The sequence below is a fragment of the Stegostoma tigrinum genome, chromosome 21, assembly GCF_030684315.1.
Source record: "Stegostoma tigrinum isolate sSteTig4 chromosome 21, sSteTig4.hap1, whole genome shotgun sequence".
In the NCBI taxonomy this organism is placed as follows: Eukaryota; Metazoa; Chordata; class Chondrichthyes; order Orectolobiformes; family Stegostomatidae; genus Stegostoma; species Stegostoma tigrinum.
The window spans coordinates 45,236,614-45,251,279 of NC_081374.1; the positions used below are offsets into that span (position 1 = coordinate 45,236,614).

At 41.6% G+C, this 14,666-nt stretch overlaps 1 long non-coding RNA gene across 2 annotated transcripts in view; it reads right to left on the reverse strand.

Annotated features, from left to right (window-relative positions):
• The window catches only part of LOC125462767 (uncharacterized), a 25,547-nt gene continuing 10,881 nt past the window's right edge, over positions 1-14,666 (reverse strand). For both annotated transcript variants that reach the window (XR_009447017.1, XR_007249713.2), the window contains 2 exons: positions 10,053-10,338; positions 1-1,338 (listed from right to left, as the gene is read on the reverse strand). This is a non-coding gene — a long non-coding RNA (uncharacterized LOC125462767). The remainder of the gene's footprint in view (positions 1,339-10,052; positions 10,339-14,666) is intronic.

A 14,666-nucleotide genomic window follows, 5' to 3' on the forward strand; every position in this document is an offset into this window, starting at 1 on the left:
TGTGCCACTGCTGTCTCATTGTCTTTGTACTGGGTGACAGCTGCCTGGTTAATACAGCGGATTCTCAGCTATTGCTCAGATGGTTCCTGAAGCCTGACCTATTGCTGGGAGCCCAGAAAACAGATGTCCAGCTTTTTATAGCTTGAAGGGAAATGATTTATTTTACATTTAGCATGTGCCTCAGTATATTGCTCCATTGATACAGACACAAGAAGAACAACCTCACACATTGCAGACACAGTCATTTCAGTGTTTCATTGGAGGCCAGGGCCTGAATTTTTGAACATCAGCCAGAGCACAGTGAGCAACGACTGATTAAAGGTGCCACTGACTTCTCCGATGCCAGCCTCATCTTCCAGTTGCAACATGGGAGTCAGACTGACGGTGGGCAGGATGGACACAATACAGGAATGTGACTGACAACTGCTACAGGACATGGGGTCAGGGAAGGTCACCAAATTAACAGGTTATTCACAGCACCACAGTGAGAACACCACAGGGAGGTGATGGCATGGTAGTACTATAACTATCACAGTTAATCCAGAAACACAGTTAATGTCCTGGGGGCCAGCGTTTGAATCCTGCCACGGAAGAAGGTGTAATTTGAATTCAATAAGATATCTGGAATTAAGAGTCTATTGATAACCATGAATCCATTGTTGATTGTTGGGAAAAACACAGCTGGTTCACTAATGTCCTTTAGGGAAGGAAATTGCCATCCTTACCTGGTCTGGTCTACATGTGACTCTGGACCCACAGCAATGTGATTGATTCTTATCTGTCCTCTGCCCATGAATGAATTACAAAAACTAAGAACCAATCTCAAAGAGGCATCAAGGCACTAAGGTTCAGCGTCGTTTCCACCACTTCAGATATTTCATACACCTACGTCATCCTGGCAACCTGAGGGATGGTACTGAGGAGATTCTGGGCATAAGAATTCCATTCCATTGGTCTTGCACCTCCATCACATTTGATGGCATTGTGGAGAAAGGAGATATGAGCTTTCTAGGGAATAGTTGACAAGGCTGTAGTAAAAACATCAGTCTCGAGCATGAACAAGGCTAAACCTAATGAGAGAGCAACCCTCTGGCCCAGTTAGGAAAATGGCAATATACCCGCTGCAAACATTCCAACAGCCAGTGAATTACATCAGACACCTGGGGTCCACAAGAATATTTCACAGATATAGATCGTCAGTTGTAAAAGCAAGTTGTTACATATTTGATTCAGAAGTCAGTTGCAATGCCAATTGGTCATTCTCTGGCTACAGGAAGTGACTGTTTTCTGACCTCCTTTGTTTCCCTCAAAAAGTAAATTACTGTCGATGTCATAAATCTGGAACACAAACAGAAAACAATGGAAATGTTTAGTAGGTATGGCAGCTTCCGCGCAAAGAAACAGGGTTAACATTTCAGATTGGGACAATCTACCACCAGAACTGATGAAAAGTCATTAACCTGAAACATGAACTCCTTCTCTCAGCACATGCTGCCTGATGGCTGAGAATCTCCAGTGATTTTTATGTTTCCCTCAAAAGTAGTCTTTCTACAAATGCCAGAAACACATTCATCAAGGTGTTCCCTTTCTTTTCATTTCTGACAAACAGAAACCTTTACCCAACTTCTTCCCTCATTTCATTTCCTGTTTCCTTCGTGTTTACCAAATTTCACGGATCTCTGATTCTAAAAAGGAGAAAGGTCGGGTTAAGATATTGTCTGAACCTGGGCCTGTATGGATCAACTGGGTTTTGTTTTTCTGGGAGGGGATTTTGCACTTTGTCTCCTTTTATCTTTCAGTTTCACTGCCAACTGGTTCCAGACATTTCATTTCTGAGTTCAGCGATCTTTGATCCGAAATTTAATTTATTGCTGCTGACCTTTTCTTTAAGAATGCCTCTGAATTTGCATGAGAAGAAAAATCATCCTTGGGAGCAAGCTGAATAAAAGCAAGCTGAACAAAAGTCCATCTTTTATAATAATAAGGTGCGGAGCTGGATGAACACAGAGCCAAGCAGCATCAGAGGAGCAGGAAAGCTGACGTTTCGGGCCTAGAGTCTTCTTCAGAAACGGGGGAGGGGAAGCGGGTTATGAAATAAATAGGGAGAGAGCGAGTGGTGGATAGAAGATGGATAAAGGAGAAGATAGGTGGAGAGGAGACAGACAGGTCAAGGTTATGGGGTTGGAGCCAGTAAACATGAGTGTAGGTGGGGATTTAGGGAGGGGATAGGTCAGTCCAAGGAGGACGGACAGTTCAAGGGGGCAGGATGAGGCTGCTAGGTAGGAGGTGGGGTGGGAGGAGTGGATAGGTGGGAGGACAGCTTAGGGAGGAGGGTATGAGCTGGGCTGGTTTTGGGATGCAGTTGGGGGAGGGGAGATTTTGAAGCTTGTGAAGTCCACATTGATACCATTGGGCTGAGGGTTCCCAAGCGATATATAAGTTGCAAAACCCTAACCCTGCAGCCCAATGGTATCAACGTAGACTTCACAAGCTTCAAAATCTCCCCTGCCCCGACCCAAAACGTCAGCCTTCCTGCTCCTCTGATGTTGCTTGGCCTGCTGTGTTCATCCAGCTCTACACCGTGTTATCTCAGATTCTCCAGCATCAGCAGTTCCTACTATCTCCGTATCCATCTTTTATACGTTCATCAATTTATTTCTCAATTCTCTTCATGTGAGATAGGTCTCAGTCTGAATGCTTGTTCTTTTCCCAGATTAAGTAATCATTCTTTCATTCCCTTGCTGTTTTGCATTTGCTATCACCTGCATGACTAACATTAGAAGTATTTGCATTTGTGTTATTTAAACACAGTGAACTCAATGTACAATATACAGAGGAATAAAATTGCTATTGTCCTAACCAGATCACAGGGCTAAGATAACAAAGTGTAGAGCTGGATGAACACAGCAGGCCAAGCAGCGTCATAGGAGTAGGAAAGCTGACGTTTCGGGCCTAGACCCTTCATCAGAAATGAGGGAGGGGTAGGGGGTTCTGAAATAAATAGGGAGAGAGGGGGAGGCAGATAGACGAGAGAGTTGCCCTGGGAGACAGATCCCCTGAGGATTGTCTCTCATCTATACAACTCCCCCTCTCTCCCTATTTATTTCAGAACACCCTTCCCCTCCCCCATTTCTGATGAAGGGTCTAGGCCCGAAACATCAGCCTTCCTGCTCCTCTGATGCTGCTTGGGCTGCTGTGTTCATCCAGTTCTACACCTTGTTATCTCAGATTCTCCATCATCTCCAGTTCCTACTATCTCAGATCACAGGTCTGCTCACACATTAGATTTAACCTAAGCATCATCATGCCTCAGGGGAGGGGAAGGATTGAGAAGGACAGTCCTTTATGGTAACCTCAGCCTGTGCAGGGAGTGAACACAACGGTAAAGGAAGATAAAGACAGGACTAAGCGGTTGATACAAACAATGTTAGGTGTGGTACAGTACTGACAGGTTTAATAGTGAAACTTCCAATGGAACTGATTTGTTTTGCTTTTACAGATGAATGTATGTCTACATGAATGTGTGACGTGTATACCTCTGACATTATTTTTACATTAACATGCATTAACAAGCATTACATTCCCAAAACAATGTCTGGCAATATATTTTGTTATGCGGGACACTCACTTGTCATTGTGGGCTGTATGCTCGAGGTAGGGTAGCATGGTGACTCAGCACTGCTGCCTCACATCACCAGGAACCCAGGTTCAATTCCACCTCAGGGAAACTAATTGTCTGTGTGAAGTTTGTATATTCTCCCTGTGTCTAGGTGGATTGCTCATGCTAAATTGCTCTTAGTGCTCAGGGATGTGTAGATTAGGTGGGTTATAGGAGGATCGGTCTGGGTGGGATGCTCGGAGGGTCATTGTGGACTTGTTGGGCCAAAGGGCCTGTTTCCACACTGTAGGCATTCTATGACTTATATACAGAGAATAACTCCACTGACTTAGCACTGGGTTACATTAACATGAGATTATCTTGGTTAAGCCCTTGTAGTGCACTTAATGAGGAAAGGAAAGTCTTTGACTAATATAACAAAAACAGGAGTTGCTGGAAAAGCTTAGCAGGTCTGGCAGCATCTGTGAAGAGAAATCAGAGTTAACATTTTGGGTCCAGTGACCAATCCTCAGAACATGTCTGTTAACTCTGATTTCTCTTCACAGGTGCTGCTAAACCTGCTGAGGCTTTCTAGTAATTTCTGATTTACAGCATCTGCAGTTCTTTTGGTTTTTATTTTGATCTATCTGATTCTTTTTATGCTGTCAAAAGGATTCAGAGCACTTTTGAATGTCTGGTGACTAATACAATGCGGAAGACGCGGCATCCAATTTGTGTCAGCAAATTTCTCCAAAAAGCAAGACAACCATTATTAGATAGTTTGTAAGTAATGTTGACTAAGTGATAAGGGCTGGCAAGGTCACTAGGGAAAGCTTCCTTCCCCTTTTTAAAGAAGTACTATTTTCTGTAGCTCAGCACATTAATTTCCGACTAAGTAACGTTTAGCCGATGTTGATTGTATTTTCTTTGTTACAGTGAAAACCTTAAAATGTGAAATCTTGATATGGGATTTTTTTAAATTCACCACTAGGAGAGTCATCACTTTTTTTTTAAAAGGCCATTGATAACTGGAAGTAGAATATAAATAATCTGCCTGACGGGAACCAATTGCAGATTTCAGGGAAAACAGAGGTGAATCATGCAAATCAATGAAAACAATCTTTCAGTCAACTTGTTTGACCAACAGAAATTGCGTACTTGCCTATTCACAATGAAAGTGAAAGTTGCGAAGCCTTATAAGCAAAGAGCAACATAGGTACAAAGGGCCACATTTAGATTGTAAAGAAGAAAGAACATTGAAAACAACTTCACTCAACAGTTCCTTGGCTCTAATGGCAGTATCAGAGCTGTTTCAGCAACAGACTGAGTATCTGGTGAATATTCTGCTGGATGAAGAAAGTTCAAGTGATTTTACAACAGGCTTTCGGTGCCTTGCATCCACTGAGGAACCTGTGGAAGGTAAAGTGCAATTTGGATTGTGTTGTGATCAAGACCAAGTTCAGACAGCCTTATACATGAGACTGACAAAACTAGAGATGGCAAAGTGACAAAGTGTTGATGGCTCAGACTGTAGATGCACCATGGAGGGTGCAGGGAATCACGATAGCTGCATTCCTAACCACTCACTCCCTTCTCTTCCTGGAAGTTTAGAAGCCTCTGGACCAATTTTAAAAGCTGCCCATTTCTGCGCATGTCCCAGAAGATTGGGAAGATGTACAAGTGGGAAAGAAAGTGAGATCAAGGTCAATCACCCCACACACATACATTTACAGTTTTTGTGCTCCTGACATGCTGCTGGGTCTGCTATGTTCATCCAGCCTCACATTTTATTATCTTACATTTACAACTTGTCTGATTGGGTCATAGATTACATAAAAACTAAAAGAACTGTGGATGCAGTAAATCAGAAACAAAACAGAAGTTGCTGAATAAGCTCAGCAGGTCTGGCAGCATCTGTGGAGAGAAATCAGAGTTAACGTTCCAGGTTGAGTCACCCTTCCTCAAACCATTCTCAGACGGATTATCTACTTGAAGCTAAAGATGGTTATGGTGACTTTCTAGACTCCCCTGTCATTGAGGATTGGGATGTTTTTGGTGCCTCGTCTTCCTTAACCATACCATCAGCCCTAATCCTAAAGCTTCATCCTATTTCATCCAACTAAAAAGATGTTGTATTCCTTGCCTCACTGTTTTCAGCTATTCTCAATGGGATGTAGGGGGAGGCCACAGCTTAGATTTCATCCATCGGTTCTGGGGTTACTTGGCTGTACCTTTCACCACTGTTAAGTATTTATCGTTGTAGATTGACTGAGTATACCTCGTTTGCTCTCCTGCACTTCCCACTGAACCAGGTTGATCACCTGACTTGATGTTAATGGCAGTGTGGGAGATATAACAGGGCTGGTGTTCCTAAAGTTGGCCAATGATATCAGATGTTAGTGAAAGAGAAGGTGGACTTTACTGTATTTAGTGCACAGATCAAAGCCAATCGTCCCTCTGCTTATGTTTCCTTGGCTTATTGCAGAACAACCAAAGGTTTGCCAGGCCTTTACAGAGAATGGTTAACTATTTCTGGAGCAATATGTTGTGTGTAGGTGTAGCATTGCGCTTCAGAAACATTGGAAACAGGCACAGGAGTAGTGTATTTAACCAGCTGAGATTGCTCCACCATTCAAACCAATCATGGCTACTCTTTTATAATCAGTGATATGTTCCTGCAATACTCCCCATATCACTTGTTGTTTTTAACATCTAAGTATGTATCAATATCTGTCTTAAATATACTCATTGAATCAAGGTTAATAAGTAGTGTCAGAGTAAAACATTACTGGGAAACAGTGATCTTAATACAACTGAATTCCACATTAATTTTGGAGATGATGTCTTCCAATATGCATCTTAAAACATAGACAAAACAAAGTATGAGGGAATAGATAACACATAATGTGGAGCTGGAGGCCATGCAGCATCAGCGGAGCAGGAAAGCTGATATTTCGGGTCGGTACTCATTTTCTGAAGACTCCAGCATTGGCAGTTCTTACTATCCCTGTATGAGGGGAGAGTTGGCTAAGGGTGATTAGCTAAAAGCTATGGCCAAAAAGAAACAATAGACATTTAATGAAGCAATTCAAAATGTTCAACAAAAAAATGTAATATTAAAAAACTAAGACTCAAAGAAAAAACTCCATCATGACCTTACTCATAAGTATTTAAACAAGGAAAGTGGTTGATAATGCTGCAAACCAGAAAGTATGATGAATTGGGAGAATTTCAGAAACTAACAAAACATTGGTTAAAAAGGAAGGCAAAATGGGAATTAACTAGCCAGGAATATTAAACTCATTTGTGAGACATCGAGGAAAAGAATGGCTGAGGTAAATGAAACAAAAATAGAAATTGCTGATGAAACTGCACAGGTTTGACTGTACCAGTGGGAAGAAAGCAAATCTTCGCCTGACTCAAAACATTAACACCACTTTCTGTTTTCGTTTCAAATCTCGAGCAACCACAGTTCTTTGTTTTATTTTAGCTAAAGTAAATGGTGATCTCATAGAAGCACAAATAAGAGGAATCATGTGAATAAGGAAGTGGAAGAAGTGTTGAAAAATTATTTACTGTCCGCTTTCACAGCAGAAGACATAAATTATATATCAGAAAATAAGAGTAACATGGGGGTTAATAAAACTGAGAAAATCAAAGTAATCCTTATCAGCAGAGATAATTCACTGGAGAAGCTCAAGAGACTAAAATCCAACAAATTCTCAAGAGGTTAAGGCCTACATCCAAGGTTTAAAGAGTGACTGATTTTCCAAAATTTCCTAGATTCCAGAATGGTACCTTATTATAAATTAGCAAATGTAACATCACTGTTCAGCACTGGAGGTAAAAAAGTAAACAGGAACTGTAAGCAAATTAGCCTGAGCTCAGTCATTGAGAGAATGTCAGAACCTATCAATAACATAGGCATTTGGAAGAGCTCAGTTTTAATTGGAAAAACCACCATGGTTATGTGAAAAAGAAATGCAGTTTGACAAACTTGTTACAGTTCTTAAAGGATGTAAACAGGTGTGTAGATAAAGGGGTCCAAGTAGATGCAGTATGGTCAGATTTAAATCATTTGATAAGATGCAACTGAAAAGGTTAAAACACAAGATAAGGGCCCATAGAGTTGGGGATGATTCCTTAGCACAGACACAGGATTGGTTAATGGGCAGGAAGTGGAGAGATAAATGGGACTTGTCAAGGTTTGGCTAATGAGATGCTGCAAGGTTCAATGTGAAGGCTGGTTATAATCTAAATTCATGACTTGGAAAAAGAGACAGTGAGTAATGTATCTAAAATAGGCTGATAACATAAAGCAAGGTGTGAGAAGGAGACAAAGAGGTTGCAAAGTATATAAGCAAGTTAACTAAGAAGGCCTACACTTTGTTGACTAAGAAGGCAACAAGGTAGCAGATAGAATATCATTTACACAGCCATAAATGTTGCTCCTCAGAGGGGTTCCAAAGAACCGTATTGTACTCAAAACATTAATGCTGTTTTTCTCTGTCCGCACAGATGCTGCCAGACCTGTTTAATTTTTCTTGCACTTCCCGTTTTTATATAAGGTTTGCACATAAGCGCAACAAGTGGTTAGGAAATCAAATTATATTTTGGCCTTTACTTGAAAAGGATTAAAGTCCATAAACAATGGGGCTTTGCGAGACCACGCCTTGATTACACTGCAATTATGTTCTCCACGTTGAAGGAAGGATTTAAATGCTTTGGAGATGTTTGACTGAAATTTAGACATTTAGATTAGCTCCTGTGATGAAAGGGGGTACAAAATGGGTCTTTATTTTCTGGCATTTGGAAAGGTGAGGGGATCTCATTGTAATGTTCTGGATTTTGAAGGAACTTCACAGGAAAGCCACTGAAATGTTATTTATTCTTCATGGGGAGCATATAGCATGTGCACAGTTTCTGTATAAAGGGCAAGTCATTTAAGACTGAGGTGAGGAGAAATGTCTTCAATCAAGGGTTGAGTGTACCTTTGAATTTCTCTACCTCAGAAGGTTCTGTTGATGATATTGTTAAGACTTGGGTTACAAATTATTGGTCTCTTAGTGAATCAATAGGCTGTAGGGAGTGGGCAGGAAGGTTCCCCAAGATTGTATTAAATGTTGGAGCAAACTTTCTCCTGTTCCTAGCTCTCCTTATCTTGTATATTCAGGTTGCTGTGATTATCAATCCTGGGATTATTTCCTCAACAATGTGCAAACTGACTCGGGGAGTGTAATGAAATCCCTTTTTTGCAAGCTGTATGAATAATCTATGGTTTTAAAGCCTGTGTTTCATGAGATGGTTTCTAACTGACACAGAAACCCAATATCTCCAGGCTTCTGAAGTTAGTTGGATTTCCTAGATCTGAAACCAAATTTGTCAGAAAGTGGCTTCTGATGGGTCTCAAGGGGCCATGTAAGCAAGGAACCCACAGTAGGCCACTTGGCCCTTCAACACTGTTTCACCATTCCATAAGATCATAGCTGAGCTGATTCTAATCTCAACTCTATGTTCCCGTACATCCCTGATAATCTTTGAATCCCCTGGGAATCAAGCATCTGTCTATCCCTCTCTTAAAAAGAAATTAAAGATTTTTCATTCACTGCCTTTTGTGGAATGGATTCTAGAATAAGCAAGGCTGCAAAATCACATTCTTCTGCCTGTGATCAGGACAGGATAGAGGCTGCTAGGTCTAGGAATGCTAAGGAGCTGGGTGGTCTTTAGCAGGGTTGACTACACTGTGTATCAGAGTGTCATTGAGTGGGCAGATTATGGTGACTGTTTAGAGGGTTGGTGTGGACTTGATGGGGCAAATGACATGATTCTATGAAAATTCTGCACAATAAACTCTATCAAAGGGACACACAGCTAGCAGGGTGGGCATTATATTTGGAACCATGCATGCTGGGGGAACCTAATTTTGAGATTTATTGCAGATTTAAAGTTTCGTCTACAGTATCCACTGTAGGCAACTTGATTACCAGTTGATATTTCATTCTTGTTTTTTTTGCAAGAAATCTATTAACATAACAATGGGATCTGTCCTTTTGGTATCTTCCAAAGATGTCATTTAAGAAGATTGGTTCTTTTACTTTATTGATCTCCAGGGACTTGTAAAAGAAAGAGTAGGCTAGTGAATATTGTGCTGAGGAATTCTTGTGGGCAAGTGCCTTTGATATCCATACTGGCACAGATAGGGACACTGGGATTAGGATAGACTGTAGCTGAGCCTGGCTAGGACTGAGGCTGGAAAGATAAATTATAGCAGCAGGAAGAACTGCGTATCTTCATTGGTTTAATCAGAGACAAGAAAGATATTAAACATAATTGAGGGATAAAAAAATGATTAGTAGCAAAATCCAAATCATTGGTGTTAAAGGTAATTTAATTATTTCAGGGACTGGAAATAACTAACAGATAAAATACTGGGCAGAGACACAGAGTAGCATACCAGGTCTAGCCAGGAGGTAAGGTAAGATTGGTCATCAAGCAGAAAGTTGTTGAAAACTTCTTGAAGTTGCATTGCTTTTGGCCAAGCTTCCACAGTTGACATTCAGCTTATTTCTCCAAACAATTATAGAATTCAGTTTTGAAGACGTAGCGACTCTCTTATTTTCCAGATGCTGAAGCAATCAACACCTTGGGCCATCATCTACGTGAGCTGGGAGATCTGATCAACAGGGAGCATTTGGATTCCTTCACAAGAGACTTCCAGAGGCTGGCAGCCCACCAAGCAGCTGAAAAGGTAACAGAATTGTGGGGGATCAGTTCATCAGTCATGTTCACAGCTCCTCTGCAAGTGGAGCTCTCTAACTATGCTGCATGGGGTGACCAGGGTATAAGCCAGCACTGTTGAGTTAGACCCCAGGTACAGGTCAGTTCTCTTGTTAATAAGTGTCAGTTTTGGCAGAGTGGTGGTATTCTTACCTCAGAGCTAGAAGGCAGAGAGTTCCAGTCCCACTCATGGACTTAGGTCATGATCAAGCTAACACTTCAGTGCAGTGCCGTACAGTCAAAGGGGCTGCCCCAGAAGTGAGCCATTAAAGTAAGAAGGTGGTGTGTATTCACAATGGACTCTGTATGAAGAACAGCAAGAGTTCTTCCTGGTCCACATTACTCAGTAACTATAATTAGTACAGCCTTTCTTAACGGCTTGAGAAAGTGGAGATGATTTAAACCCTCCAGCCTGCTCCATCAATCTGGATTATGGCTGATCATTTACCCAAAAAGCCATATACTCATGCCACACCTCTTGATGTTATCAGTGAGTAGAAATGAAAATGTTAGTTTCAATGACCTTTCACTGTCAAACTGACTGTTGTGTTTCCTATGTTCCAATTGTCGTCACACCAAGAATATTCATTGGTTATAAAGAGTTTTTGAATGTATGGATGTTGTGAAACCATTAGTGGTTTTACAATTTTGCAAAATGGTCCCTAATATGATTGTAAAACATTGCTTTCACACTACCAAACAGGTCTGACTTCTGTTTTTCTAAAGCTTATTGTTTCATTCTTGGGCTATGGGTGTTGCTAGTATTTATGAACCATCATAACTGCATCCAAGATGGAAAAGGGGTGACCAGGTAATTAAGGTCATTATGTTTCTTCTTCCACTAAAGTGCACTAGTGAAAGGATTGATTTCTTTTTATTGTTATGGTGCAATCTGAATTCTGATACTAATTACCAATCCAGTAATCTAACCACTACACTGTTTATCAGACTGATATCCATATAGAGTCATAGAGATGTACAGCATGGAAACAGACCTTTCAGTCCAACTCATCCATGCTGATCAGATCTCTTAAATTAATCTAGTCCCATTTGCTACCATTGGCCCATATCCCTTTAAATCCTTCCTATTTATCTACCCACCCAGATGCCTTTTAAATGTTGTAACTGTACCAGCCTCCACCACCTCCTCTGGCAACTCATGCCATACACACACCATCCTCTGTGTGAAAAAGTTGCCTCTTAGGTCCCTTTTAAATCTTTCCCCTCCTACCTTAAACCTATGCCCTGTAGTTTTGGACTCTCCCACCTCAAAGGAAAGACCTTGTCTATTCACCCTATCTACGCCCATCTTGATTTTATTAACTTCTATAAGGTCGCCTGTCAGCCTTCAAATCTCCAGGGAAAATAGCCCCAGCCTATTCAGCCTCTCTCAAAGCTCAAACCCTCCAAGCTTGGCAACATTCTTGTGGATCTTTCCTGAAGTCTTTCAAGTTTCACAACATCTATCCTGTAGCCGGGAGACCAGAATTGAACATAGTATTCCAGAAGTTAGGCAGTAAAATCCTTTTGGAGATTTATGAGGGTTTCATTTCTATAGTTTAGTACACACAACAATTTCTATATTTCCCTTCTAGACCCATTTCCAATGCAATTCGTGTTTTAAATCTTAATTAAACTAAATGTCAATTAGTCAAATTATAAGCGCTGTCCACCAGGGGTAGAAACCCTACTTTTGTTTTGCAAAACAGCAACTAATCATCCATTTTAAAAAATAGGTGCTTTTACGCACCTCTGAGAGTTTCTTTCCACCAGTAATCAGCTGTTCTAATTAAAGAAAAGATTTTTTAGCATTGACCAGCAGGTGCAGTGCAACAACAAAGGTTAAGGGAAGGCAGGAAGGGATGGAGGGGGCTACATTCTAAAGAAGGTGGAGGGGTAACTATGGCACTACGAGCCCCATGGTGCCCACCATTCAGCATTTCTAACGCTGACATTAACTACAATCTCCAACGTTAATACAGTGCGTAAGGGTACGAGCGACAAAGCAATAGACCAGCACTGTGTAATGATGACCTGCTGAAGAGTCAGTGCAGGCACAATGGGCCAAATGGCTCCTTCATCATCTTAACAATTCCACAATTCTGGCAGCATATCCAAATTGCCCTTGGTCATTGCTTTTTAACACGTGGTTCTAATAGCAGTTCTACATGCATTTGGAAAGGCAGGACTGATTAAGGATAGTCAGCATGGTTTTGTGCTTGGGAGGCCAGGCCTCACAAACTTGACCCAGTCTTTTGAAGGGGCAACCAATAAGATAGATGAAGGCAGAGTTATCTACCTGGGCTTTACCAAGCCCTTCGATAAGCTTCCAAACAATAGATTGGTCTGCAAGGTTAGATCACATGGGATCCGGGGAGATCCAGCCAATTGGATACAAAATTGGCCTCACAGTAGGAGACAGAGGGTAGCGCAGAGGGTTGTTGTTCAGACTGGAGGCTATGGCCGCTGGTGTACTGCAAGGAACAGTGCTGGGTCCACTGTTATTTGTCATTGATATAAATGATTTGGATGAGAATATAAGAGATATGATTTGTAAGTTTGCAGATGACATCAAAATGGGTACTGCAGTGGTCAGTGAAGAGGGTCACCTAAGAGTACAACAGGATCTTGATCAACTGGGCCAGTGGGCTAAGGAATGGCAGATGGGGATTAATGCAGATAAATACCGGGAGTTGCATTTTGGCCAGACAAACCAACACAGGACTTACACAATCAATGATAGGGCTCTGGGGAATGTTGTCAAAACAGTTGGATCTAGGGGGTCAGGTATGTAGTCCGTTGAAAGTGGCATCACAGGTAGACAAGGTGGTGAAAAAGGTATTTGACATGCTTGCCTTCATTGGTCAGAGCTTTGTGATCAGAAGTTGGGATGTCATGTTACAACTAGACAAGACATTGGTGAGGCCAAATTAGGAATGCTGCATACACGTCTGGTCACCCTGCTATAGGAAGGATGTTATCAAACTGGAAAGGATGCAAAAGATTTACAAAGATGTTGCCCAGACTGGAGGGAGTGAGTCATAAGGAGAGGCTGCATACTCTGAGACTTTTTTCACAGGAGAGTAGGAGGCTGAGAGGTGACCTTACAGAGGTTTATAAAATCATGAGAGACATGGATCAGGTGAATAGTCACAGAAAGCCTATTTCCCAAGGTAAGAGAGTCCAAAACTAGAGGGTCTAGATTTAAGGTGAAAGTGGGAAGATTTAAAAGGGACCTAGGAGGCAACTTTTTCACACAGAGGGTGGTGCATGTATGGAATGAGCTGCCAGAGGAAGTGGTGGAGGTGGGTACAAATACAACATTTAAAAGTTTGGTGGATGGGTATGTGAATACAAAGGGTTTAGAAGGATATGGAGCAAATGCTGGCAATGAGATAGTTAAGCTTAGGAAATCTGTTCCTAATGGACAACTTGGGCCAAAGGGTTGGTTTCCATGCTGTATGACTCTATAACTCTTATTGCTCACGAGTCACTGTTGCAAATTTTAACAAATTTAAACAAATGTTATTTATAATTCATGAAATCAATTCTGAGATAAAGGTTCGGGAAACTGGTTTGAATTGTTATGGGAAAATGAGAATGATCCCTTTACTGTTAGAATATGTTCAGTTTTGGCGAATTTGCTGGTTCCCCTTCCGGACACAATTCACATGACTATATCAGTTTAACACAGAGACCCACAGTTTGTAAGTGAGAGCAGGCCCAGAAATCCAACCACTCTCGGTGTTCTGGATTCAAGAGGGATTTAGAAAATCCACCACATAAGGCAGGGACTTATCTGCCCTGATCTCCTCTATATTCCAGAGTTTTCTGAGGCAGAATCTCAGTCACTTCTCATAAAAACATAAGAAATAGGAGCGGGAGTAGGCCATCTGGCTTGAAGAGCCTGCTCCACCACTCAACAAGATCATGACTGATCTTTTCACAGAGTCTACTCCACCTACCGGCCCACTCACCTTAACCCTTAATTCCTTTACTACTCAAAAATCTAACTTTGCCTTAAAAACATTAAACAAGGTAGCCTCATGGTTGGGAGGAGCCAACAGTGGGTTCTCCATAAGCTGCTCAATACCAGCTCTACTGGCTTGATCACACCTGGTTGCTAGGCAGGTAGCCCTCAATATCTGCTGGGGATGAGCTGGGTCGCCCTCCAGGTAGGTCTTTCCATGGAGTGGGCAGCAGGTTCAGGATGGGAAGTGGGCACATTTTCGGTTAAGTCCAGAAGGTTAGCCCAGCTGGCTAAGGTTGGAGCTGGCAATGCAGGGGGTGA